Raw genomic sequence first — 12908 nt, 5'->3', positions numbered from 1 at the left:
CAGAAAGCGTTACGGTGCACAGCTCGTGGTTTAGTGGGTGGAGATTGAACTATGAATAGACTGCGAAATTGTATGGGCGCTGATAACCGGGTCGTTGAGCGCCTGACAAACCAGACATCATCATCATCATCATCATCATCATCATGGGATGAGAAAGAGTCACTGCGTAATGTAAGTCGGAACTGAACATTCTGTAGTAAAGGTTGGATTGTCAAAACTGACTTGTGACTCGCAGCGAAATGAAACACGACATTTAATCGGGATGGCGACGGGTGAGGTGAATCGTCACCGCGTAATGGACTATGTCGGCCTCATATGACTCTACTTAAGCGACAGCAAACTTATCATTTACGAGAACCCGATCATTCTTCGAACAAATTTCTTTCTAAATAATAAGAACTTCCCCACCATGAAAAAGTGAAAGAAGTCCCTAGCAAACTCGCTTCCCAAATGTGCACAGGAGCGACACATCATACTCATATGTGGACTGCACAGAGCTGAGCATGTAAGAAACTCTGCACAGAATCCAACCTGTCTCACCTCCGTGCACGGAGAACGAAAATCCTGGTGGGGACCGATTTGACAAGACAAATTTTTCAGTGGTATTAGGCATCTCCTCAATTTCATAGGTAGGAGAAACACCTGTTTCCTTTCGTGAAAAATATCCATCGGTTCTACGTCTAACATTTGATCAACTCCATTCTCTAGGTAGGAGAAACAACACCTGATTGCTTTGGTGAAAAATTTCCATCGGTGCAACGTCTAACATTTGAACAACTGCTTGTCTTATGAGTTGGTCTGAAAGTACGAATCGTGAGGCCGTATGTTAAGGAAGTCCGAGCAGCTGTATGCTTCGCCAAACTGACCCTTAAAGCCAGCTTCGAAAGGCATACTCAACGTCCATTATCAGGTGCTTGTACATGTGTAAAAGAAAAAGTCCACCTGAATACACTACCGCTAACGTACTGTTGTTGGCATTTACACCCACATTCAAGCAATGCAGCAGTCATTCACTGTTAGGAAATAAACTGTTAGGAAATAAACCAAACTCCGTCCGAAAAGGCAATGGAAGGCCTAACGATGACGACTGACAGCTGTGTCATCCTAGCCCATATGCGTCAGTGGATGCGGATGTGTATTGGCACGTGGTCAGCACACCGCTCTTCCAGCCGTTGTCAGTTATCGCGACTGATGTCGTTATTTCTCAGTGAAATAGCTCCTCAATTGGTCTCGCAAGCGCTGAGAACACACATCTTGCGATTAGTGCTCGGCATGCCTAGACGGTCACCCATCCAAGTGTTTTCCGAGCCCGACAGTGCTTCACTTCGGCGATCGGGCGGGAACTGGAGTCACGACAGTGGCAATAAAACCCACTCTGCTCGATTCTCAACGTGATTTTGGATGGTAAAAATCTTATGATAAAACACAAGCAGACAAAAGACACTCTGCATAACTTGATATTACTTCAAAATCTCATGAAAGGTGGATTAACTGACGCTTTTCATTTTATCTTAGCAACCTGATTTTGATGTTCTATGAAGCAGAATTTTGGGACGCACTCTACATTTGCCTAAACACAACTAGAAGCAGTCTAAAAGCTACACTCAGGCTGGGTAGTGTTCCCAGCCATGGTAGTCAATCTCCTACTCATTTCATATAACTTCCGGGAATTCAGCCAGGTAACACTTTCAGCCAAAATATCGACAGTCGCTGAAAGTGTTACCTGGCTGAATTCCCGGAAGTTATTTGAAAGTTGTATACGCCAGGAGAAACTCAGGTCTCACAATCGGCTACGTAGTTTCAATCCTGGCCTTTATATCCGCCATCTCCAGGAAATTGGTAAGCTGCAAGAGCAGCTTCTTTCCTTTCTTCAGAGTAATTCTGATTATAGTCACTTAAGCAGTTCTGTCACTCGGTCCAGGTATATGAAAATATTTTAAACGAGGTTTTTACTCTTCAGCCACTGCCGTTTTACCCTACCTAGCCACAGGCAATGTCTTATCTCCCAAGACAGAGATCCTGCTAAAAGGAAAGGTAAATAAATTCATTCGCAGTCTTCACCATTACTATTAAAGTAATCACAAACTACTATCACTCCGGCCAGGTTTTACTGCCTGATAACTCCTGTTTCAATCTAAGCAGCGACAGACTGAGTCTGGTTTCGCAGGGCGATTACATGGTAAAAGTTAATGTAATGAATTCAACTAAAAATACATCGGTAAACAAATTCAATCAATATCTGAAGAACTAATCTTCATACTGTCTAAGTTAATCTAAAGAATTCAAATACATAATTTATCGGTAAACAAATTCAATCTCAAACTGAAGAACTAATCTTCATATTCTCCATAGAATACGTAGGTAAATTAAAATCAATCACTAACTATTTCTGAGGAATTCTGGTCCTGAACAAAATATCGCTATTCTAAAGTCGTTGCATCATGATGTTGGCGAAACCTGCCAGTTGCCCTGTAGATATTGACACTTACTTCCAAAATACAAGAGGATAGTACCCCACCAATGATTTTCGACAACGTAATATCAAAGTCGCTTGAGGATTTATTGTTAGGCAGGACTCAGTGTGTTATCTTCTGGAAGCAGAGTCATCATCAGAAATACAAGTATTTTTAGACGTGTCCCAGGGCAAGGTATTGACATCTTTACTGTTCGTGGTGTGTACTATTTACCTGGCAGATAGTATCAGACTTTTTGCAGATGCCACAGTTATCTACAACGTATCCCAGAAATGTTGTGACAAATACCGAGGGGTGGTAGAGGGTATCTTGAGGAACAAATCGAGCATAGGAACCCGTGCCCGGACACGTCATCTAATAATGCTGCAGAGCGTCTAAGTTATATTCACCGGCGCCTGCAAAACTAGGTCACCCTTTCGGCACCAAATATGGCTTTCTACGATGAAGGAGAGTAGGCAGAGCGTCTGACTATGCTATTTGTTATTCAGTTATCGGATCTGATCGTTACGATCCCCAGTGGAAAAGATGTCATTAGATACTGAGTAGAAGATCTTGTCTCCTATGGCTGCTGAGTAGAAGATCTTGTCTCCTATGGCTGCCATTCTCGCTTGTCTCTGTGGATGACGGTTTCCGACAAGGGTTTCCATTCACGTATCTTCGGAAACTCTCTAGAATCTCCAATGTTTTTCAGAATATAAAAGAAAAATAAACTGTAGATCGAAACCTACAGCGGCAACTGTCATACCTCAAGGCAACAGACCATCGTATTCATTTGAGGCTAGACCTGTGTACACAGCAACTAGCTCCATTTTCCACAGTTCCGATGGCAGCAATCAGTAGTCCTACTCAATAACAAACAACATTGAGAGATGTTCTGCTTATGGTGCTTTGCTGCCGAAGGGGTGGCCTTGTGGAAGGCTCTGGCGCCTAAAATTCGCCGTTTCGTAGGGTCATTGGATGGTGTCTTCGGAAACGGATTCCTTTCCTCGATCGGCTTTTCAAGGCGTCCTCTACAGTCAGTCCCTCGAAGTTTGTTGCAAAACATCTGGGACACGCTGTACAATGAAGTACTATCTGAAATAAAACTTCTAAAATATCCAGTAAAACCTTGATAGAAGTGGAATGTGAATTTCTGCAATTCATAAAATACAGAAAGGAGGAATACAGTGGTTATAAAATCAATGAATGACAATTGGAATCAGTCGACTTGTACAAATACCTGGTAGCAACAATTTGTGTAGTTATTACATTGAATAATCAAATCTGCTTCATTTTAGGTAAGGCAAGTGGTTGTCATCGTTTCAAGTGCAGATTACTCGGGAAATCCTGTTGGGCTACAAAGAAGACTTCTTACAAATCTCTTGTGCGCCGCATTGTAGAATACTGCTTAAGAGTGTGTAGCCCATGCCAGATAGCAGGAGTTGGCTGGCCCGCCAATTATCCTGTAAGTAGGATGTTTAGGTTTTTTTAATTGGTAACGCCGCCGCCACGTAGCGCTCTGTATGAAAATCACTGGCTGTGCCGTGTGCAGTCTGTGGCTGGTTGGCTTGTTGTAATACTCGCCATTGTAGTGTTGGGCAGCGGCAGCTGGATGCTAACAGCGCGTAGCGTTGGGCAGTTGGAGGTGAGCCGCCAGCGGTGGTGGACGTGGGGAGAGGGATGGCGGAGTTTTGAAATTTGTAAGAATTGGTGTCATGAACTGCTATATATATTATGACTAGTGAGGTAAATACATTGTTTGTTCTCTATTAAAATCTTTCATTTGCTAACTATGCCTATCAGTAGTTAGTGCCTTCAGTAGTTTGAATCTTTTATTTAGCTGGCAGTAGTGGCGCTCGCTGTATTGCAGTAGCTTGAGTAACAAAATTTTTGTGAGGTAAGTGATTTGTGAAACGTATAGGTTAATGCTAGTCAGGAGCATTCTTTCGTAGGGATTTTTGGAAGTCAGATTGCGTTTTGCTAAAGATATTGTGTGTCAGTTTAAGTACAGTCGTGTATAATTGTTCAAAGAGGACGTTTCACATAGCTCAGTCTTGTGTAATTTTTCTAAGGGGACGTTTCAATCCCAAGAAAAGATTCTTAAAATATTTCGAGAATAAGTTAAAAAAACGGCTCTGAGCACTATGGGACTTAACATCTATGGTCATCAGCCCCCAGAACTTAGAACTACTTAAACCTAACTAACCTAAGGAGAGCACACAACACCAAGCCATCACGACGAGAATAAGTGCTAAGTGAAGGATCTAGAGATATTCTTCATCACCCTACACGTCGCTCTCGTAGGAACCGTGTAAACAAGGTTTTACTAATTGCCACATACAGAGAAGGACTTAAGCAATCTTTCACTTTATGGTAAATACGCGATTAATGAGGGAAAAGCCCCAAGATGTGGGATACTCTGCCATGCATGTTACTGTAATTTGTGTCCCATCACAGTGCTCCTCTTAAGATATACTTTCAATATTCGATTATCGAGTATTGAATTAAGGTCGATCGCAAAATCTTGCAATACCGGGTGATCAAAAAGTCTGTATAAATTTGAAAACTTAATAAACCACGGAATAACGTATATCGAGAGGTAAAAATTGACACACATGCTTCGAATGAAATGGGGTTTATTATAACCAAAAAAAAGTTCACAAAATGTCCGACAGATGGCGCTGGAGAGCAAAAAGTCAGTGACTGCGCATGACAATCATATATGAAAGGAGCTGTAATGAGAGAGAGAATCAGATGCGCCAGCAGTTGCAGCATGTTGACGTTACCTGAAAAGACGCTTTTAGTGAAGCTGTATTATCAGAATGGCGAATGTGCTAGTTCAGCGTTAGATCCTATAGCCATAGGAAGTGCATTCGAACGGGTAAAGGTCGGTTGACAAATGCACGCCTGGCGAGAGTGATTTCGAAGTTCGAAGCAACGGGTTGTTTAAACGATAGACCCCGTAGTGGCCGACCGAGCATAAGGCGTTATGCTGCTGAGACATTTCAGGAAGAAATTGTGACTGTAGCGGGTTCGTCTATGCACTGGGAAGTCAGCGCTCGTGCAGCCGCACGTCGCACCGGCATTCCATACACTACTGCTTGGTTGGCACTTACGCGTACCCTCCGATGCTATCGGTACAAAATCCATCGGCATCATAAACTGTTACGTGGCGATTTAGTGAAGCGGAGGGCATTTGCGGTGGACGTTTCAAAAGTTGGCGTAAGATGACGACTGGTTGAGTAACGTGTTGTGGACCAACGAAGCTCATTTCACGCTCCGAGGGTCTGTCAACGCCTACCACAGCAGAATTTGGGCTTCCGAAAATCCTATAACTGTCGTGGAAACTCCATTGCACGACGAGAAAGTCACGGTATGGGTTGGATTTGCCACATCTACTGTTATCGGGCCTTTTTTCTTCGAGGAAATGCTTGATTCTGGTTTTGTAACTTCTAGCATGGCGGGTGAGATGTAGGCCGATATGTTACAGAATCGCATCATCCCCAGCCTGGCTGATAAACACCTGCTGGAACGTACGATGTTTATGCAGGATGGCGCTCCACCCTATATCGCTAGACGCGTGAAAAATCTCTTGCGCCCGTCGTTAGGTGATGATAGTGTGTTCATCCGCCACTTTCGTCATGCTTGGCCTCCCAGCAGAGCTCTGCATTTCGATGAAAACAACCATTCGAGCGTTTCCCATTTCGTGCCGCTGCTCGACGGCTTTGAAAGGCCCACGCTGAGATACGGCTGTGGCCGTCTAATGCACCACGTGGCCGGTTGTCCTCCACCTCTCGGTTATCGGTTGGACTGTCCAGCACTGCCGGGTGTTCGAGCGTACTCACAATCCCGGCTGGTGACAGTACAACCGCCGCGTGCTCTATAGTGCCGAATCGCATTAGAAACCGTGTGTAAACGCAGCTGACGACCTGGCTTTGAGCAGCGCAAACAGCGTTATGGATAACACAAGTACAGGTCGTAAACGTTCCATTCATGAAACGAAGTATTGTGGAGAGAATTAGGAGTGGCTCATTAGTCCTGAAGAAGAAAGACATGTCGGAAGAGGAGGCGAAAAGTGAAGCTAGGAAATCGTTTGCACTTGTAGTGGATGGATCCTGTCACGCAGGCTTCTGCTGTTTTCGTGCAGTGTACCACATGTTGTACCATACTTTCGTACCAGTCAAGCATAACAGGTATGATTCGGCACTGCAAAAGTAAATGTGGAGCAGAAGTGCACCGGCCACTTGCAGTACCAAGCACCATATAGAGAGTTGTTGTTGATAGGTTGTTCGATATTAGTGGAATAGATTTGCCACCGTTAAATACTTGTAGTAAGATTGGATTCAAGAATTATTCGCAGGAGCTCATCAATGTTGGCGCCACTTACGGCAAAGTCAGTATAGGTTCTTCCGCACCCTACCTCTGTATCGCGCATATTAAAGAAAAGGTAGACAAAATACGGGTGACAATGGTGCCCCAGCTAATATGTGCCTTAAAGAACAAAATGTGCGCCTTAGACGCTGATCTGTGGTCTGATAACTACAAGAAGAAAAATTTTATGACTGTGACGTCGCATTATTTGAATGATCAGTGCCAGCTAGAAACGCTTGTTTTGGTTCAAATGGCTTTGAGCACAATGGGACTAAACATCAGTCCCCTAGAACTTAGAACTACTTAAACCTAACAAGGACAGCACACAACACCCAGCCATCACGAGGTAGAGAAAATCCCTGACCCCGCCGGGAATCGAACCCGGGAACCCGGGCGTGGGAAGCGAGAACGCTACCGCACGACCACGAGATGCAGGCTCTTGTTTTGATAACTACCGAGTTTCCTGACGTACCTAAGAAAGGAGAGAATATACGGCACGAAATCGAAGAGTGGATGATTGAGTTATGAATTAACAAGAATGTTCTTACGAAATGTTACTTTGTCACCGACCAAGGAGCTAATATGAAGAAGGCACTTTAATCTTACGAGCGTTTAACTTGCTTTGATCACTGCTTGATGACTGCGCTTCGTCACACATTTCAAGAGACGTTTTTAGAAGACGAAGCCGCTGAAATCCTGTCGTGTCTGCTATCAGCAAGAGCTACAGTAGGTTATTTGAAGAGATTGGGTCACTCGGGGCGTCTGCGACGTCTGTGAAGCAAGAATCTATAACTGGGTGGAACAGTATACTGTTAATGCTCAATTCCGTCATAAGTCAAATCGACGATATTCGAGATCTACTAGAATCTCGGGGGCAATCGACACTCTTAGAAACCTTCCAAGAAGGATGCGTACGAGACGTTGTCGCTTTTCTAACCCCCTTTAAAGAAGCGAGTTTGGATTTTGAAACTGCAAAGATAACAACGCTGCAACGTGTGCTGCCGTGGTACAGAAGTCTGTTACATCATTGTGAACCAATAAACAGTGACAACGAGGAAAAAAAAACTTTCTATAGGTTACGATCCTTTATACAACTGTTGAATTATCAGAGTGCAGTTATGTATATCGAGTTTCCTTTTCAGCTCATGGCGAAAATAAATAGGAGAGCATCATACTTTATAACAGAGAAGTGCAAAATTGAGGCTATCCATTACGTTGCCACGGTTCTATGGCCACCACGGCGTCTTTTGAAGAAACTCACAGCAGACGAAAAGCAAGCCACTTATGCTGAAGTTAAACGATTGTTCTCGGAACTGCCCGTAAGTGGTAAGGTCCATTCACTGAAACCAATTAGTAAACGAATGTTTGTTTGTCTAATCTGCCATCTTTCATTAGATCAACATTTATTACGTCTACAATGTGATATTTGGGAAATGTTTCGCAAATTAAACATTACACAATGCGTTTTGATGTAATTTGTGCGATATATATAAAATGTCACCGTAAATATAGCCGTTTGTTGTTGTCTACAGTCCTGAGACTGGTTTGATGCAGCGCTCCATGCTATTCTATCCTGTGCAAGCTGCTTCATCTCCCAGTACCTACTGCAACCTACATCCTTCTGAATCTGCTTAGTGTACTCATCTCTCGGTCTCCCTCTACGATTTTTACCCTCCACGCTGCCCTCCAATGCTAAATTTGTGATCCCTTGATGCCTCAGAACATGTCCTACCAACCGATCCCTTCTGCTAGTCAAGTTGTGCCACAAACTTCTCTTCTCCCCAATCCTATTCAATACCTCCTCCTTAGTTACGTGATCTATCCACCTTATCTTCAGTATTCTTCTGTAGCACCACATTTCGAAAGCTTCTATTCTCTTCTTGTCCAAACTATTTATCGTCCATGTTTCACTTCCATACATGGCTACACTCCAAACAAATACTTTCAGAAACGACTTCCTGATACATAAATCTATATTCGATGTTAACAAATTTCTCTTCTTCAGAAACGCTTTCCTTGCCATTGCCAGTCTACATTTTATATCCTCTCTACTTCGACCATCATCAGTTACTTTACTTCCTAAATAGCAAAACTCCTTTACTACTTTAAGTGTCTCATTTCCTAATCTAATTCCCTCAGCATCACCCGATTTAATTTGACTACATTCCATTATCCTCGTTTTGCTTTTGTTAATGTTCATCTTATATCCTCCTTTCAAGACACTGTCCATTCCGTTCAACTGCTCTTCCAAGTTCTTTGCCGTCTCTGACAGAATTACAATGTCATCGGCGAACCTCAAAGTTTTTACTTCGTCTCCATGAATTTTAATTCCTACTCCAAATTTTTCTTTTAGTAACCAGTAATTCTAACTACGGTGTATACATATTTGTAGCTGACTGGAATATCTTACGGATTTTTTCATTCATGTTTTAGAGTCCATTCAAGCAAACAGTGACAAAGTCCAGGATGGACTGGAGTTCGGATGAGGACGACGAAGATGGACACTGAGTTACTACCATTTAACTCGACAGGTACCTTTCGCTCTCCAAATCCGTCTGTAGCTGTACCGAAGGACAAATTTTGCAGTGGTGGAAAACGGACGCGGTGTTGTTTCCAAGGCTGTCGGTAGTAGCCAGAAGAGTCCTCTGTATTCCTGCCACTAGTGCTGCCAGCGAGAGAAATTTTAGCCAGGCCAGTCACCTGCTGTCCGGCAAAAGATTGTGCCTTTTATCAGACAAGGTGGATGATCTCTTATTGATCCTTCACAATTACGTAAGTATTCACAACATACCACGTAATCACAAGGAAGGAAACATTCCTCAAACTCTATAAATGTGTTATTCCACTTTCATTGACCTCACAGGAAAAACTTCAAACCGCCAGCTGTAGTAATAGCTCCAGGAGCACAAATGACGCCTGTGCATCAGGGAGCACTAATGACGAAAAACGAATTGTATAGTCATTATTCTCTTGTAACGTTATTTACAAGTCATAATTTGTTCAGAAATTAACGTTTGTGCAACAAAATTTCGTGAGTATTACTTTTAACTCTGTCATTCCTTCCCGATCAAGCATTCAATATTAGTACGACGTATACGCAGCCGAGTTTGGAGATAGGCTACAGATAGTCCACGATTAGATTATTGTGTTCTCGTTTGTCTACCGAACGGAACAAAATACTAAATACAGACATTACAGTTTTTAACGTTACAATTACTGGAATACGTGATAACCTCAAGGGCAAACTCCAGTAGTCTGCAACATATTAACAAACATTAAATGTAACATATACAAGTGTATTATTTAGGTCATAGAACCGGTAGTAAACAACGAAAGACAGTTGTAAAAGAAATAAGTGTGCGGTTAATGTAAAGCGGTGGCCTCTGGTCTCAAGGAGTGTGACGAAGCGCCGCTCGCTGGCACTGAGTCCACCGGTTACTGGCGACCGGCCGAGCGTTTGGCGCACTCGGCCGAGCGTTGGCGATCGGTTGCCCACAGTCGGCGGAAGAGGACGCTCGGCAGCATACTCCCGAGAGCCAGAGGGGCGAGCGGGACTCGCCGGTAAAAATCAGAGATAATGCAGACCTCTACCTCCCAGGTCCCCAGACCTCAGTCCGTGCGATTATTGGCCTTGGGGTTTCCTGAAGTCTCAAGTGTATCCTGATCGACCGACATCTCTAGGGATGCTGAAACACAACATCTGACGCCAATGCCTGACCATAACTCCGGACATGCTTTATAGTGCTGTTCACAACATTATTCCTCGACTGCAGCTATTGTTCAGGAATGATGGTGGACATATTGAGCATTTCCTGTAAAGAACATCATCTTTGCTTTGTCTTACTTTGTTATGCTAATTATTGCTATTCTGATCAGATGAAGCACCATCTATCGGACATTTTTTGAACTTTAATGTTTTTTTTGGTTCTAATAGAACCTCATGTCTTTCCAAGCATGTGTGTCAATTTGTACCTCTCTATCTACATTTTTCCGTAATGTATTCAGTTTTCAAATTTATACTGCCTTTTTGATCACCTGGTAGACTCCTTAATGATCACTTTACCGTCCTTTACATTTCGTAAATATTACATTAATTTTATTTTGGTAAAACAGCAGAATGATTTGTGGAAGGAATACATGATGGAACTATTGTTTCTACCACATAAATATAAATTCCTGTTACTGTAGTATACACACGAAACTCTTTTTTCTGTAAAAACTAAAATAAATAAAAATAGTATCAGACTTGAGGCAGCTACCTTCTACTATGAAGTGCAGATTGTAGTTGATTTTTTGTCATTTCATGTTCCCTTAACTTGTGGTGAGACATATGTCTATATACAGATGTATAAGGGATATCATAAGCAGCTCTGAGTTTATGGTGAAATTAGTCGTCAAGAACCACAGGTATTTGTTGTGAAGCCATGCCAACAGTAAGTTGGCGACAGTGGTTGTTATTGTGGATACGGCGACACATGATTTCTGTGAACTGTGCTTGCTCATAAACAATCTATGTTGAATCAACCTATTAATTGACCCGAGGAACACAATAACTTTAGCAGAACTGAACGCAGTGATCAGTCTCCTGGAGTGGACTTTGGCCAGTTTAATCAGTAGTTCTCATCGATGATATCCATTAACTGGCTTTATGGTGTTGTCTTTTGGCGGTTCGGAATTTACGTAATTGTTTACAAACTTCAAGTGATAAGCAACGCCACCTTCTACGTGGCAGATGGTACGAATATGGTGCGTTATATATGGGGTGCGACAGAATATTTGAGCGCAAACTCAGTAACAACAAACGGTTAACTTTTATATTGTCGTTAACAATGGCTTTACAGACATAGTATCATCTTAGGTGTCCAGTATTATGGAAAGTATATACGAATTCCCCTAGTCATCTTTTAGCCTTTCCAGTCAAATCAACAGGTGGTAACAAAGAACAGCTGTCTGGTACAAATAGTGATAATTTTCTATGACAACCAATTCCGATAATCTTACAAACTTTTACAAAGTTTCCAGTAGCACGAAAGTACCTCCCATCACTAGTGACTTGGGGCAGAAGCCATATAGCTAATGACAGAAGTTTCCCTTGCGTAATTCTGTCAGTGCAAAGTCGCTAAGCCGGCCGTTGTGACCGAGCGGTTCTAGGCCCTTCAGTCCGGAACCGCGCTTCAGCTACGGTCGCAGGTTCGAATCCTGCCTCAGGCATGGATGTTTGTGATGTCCTTAGTTAGTTTTAAGTACTTCTAAGTCTAGGGGACTGATAACCTCAGATGTTAAGTCCCATAGTGCTCAGAGCCATTTGAACCATTTGCAGAGTCACTAAACGCTAGACTATTAATATGATAAAGTTCCTGATATGAGTTCTAGTCGTTCCTTTTTGTATGTCAATGTATCTGCTTGGAATATACCAGAAAAGCCCAGTTGTACCGCGTTCCGGAGTAAACTGCAGGGTCACTTATAAATAAGTCAGTTCGCCTGTTAGAGGACAGGAACGGCACACAATCTCCAATGAGAGTATACCTAGTACACTGTTGCAGTTTAAATTAGCCATATAACGGCACAGCGTCAGGGACTGTCAGATAGCCATGAAACAAACTTATTGTAGCTCATAATAGCACGGGAGAGGTCGTAGTGTATCTGCACATGCTATGCTGCACTCTAAGTACATGACTATATTGTAATTGTAAATAATTTGAAATGATCATAAGCAGAGTTTCCGACCTTGAATGTACTGACAAATGTATTTTCGATAATGCTTTGACTCTGAAAACAATTTCATTGTTTCTGACAGAAATGGGTAAAGAACTTTATGCTCTTTCCCCTATTATACTCTAAATCAAACAATTAAGGTTCAATTAATAATTCTTGACTCGATATATTAAGAGAAAATTTTGTCTTTTCGTAAGTGAGAGACAAGGTAGTCTTTCAGTACTGTATCAGTAACATTCACTTGATTTATTTCTGTAAATTCCATATTGAATTAAGTACTGCTAACTTGAGGATTCTACATTAAACAACACTGCAAATCTGCACTGTATAAAGACTGAAATTGCAGTACGACTTTTTGTTAGTGAAGGG

Source organism: Schistocerca gregaria, chromosome 6 (genome assembly GCF_023897955.1).
Source record: "Schistocerca gregaria isolate iqSchGreg1 chromosome 6, iqSchGreg1.2, whole genome shotgun sequence".
In the NCBI taxonomy this organism is placed as follows: Eukaryota; Metazoa; Arthropoda; class Insecta; order Orthoptera; family Acrididae; genus Schistocerca; species Schistocerca gregaria.
This window is presented reverse-complemented; position numbering follows the sequence as displayed.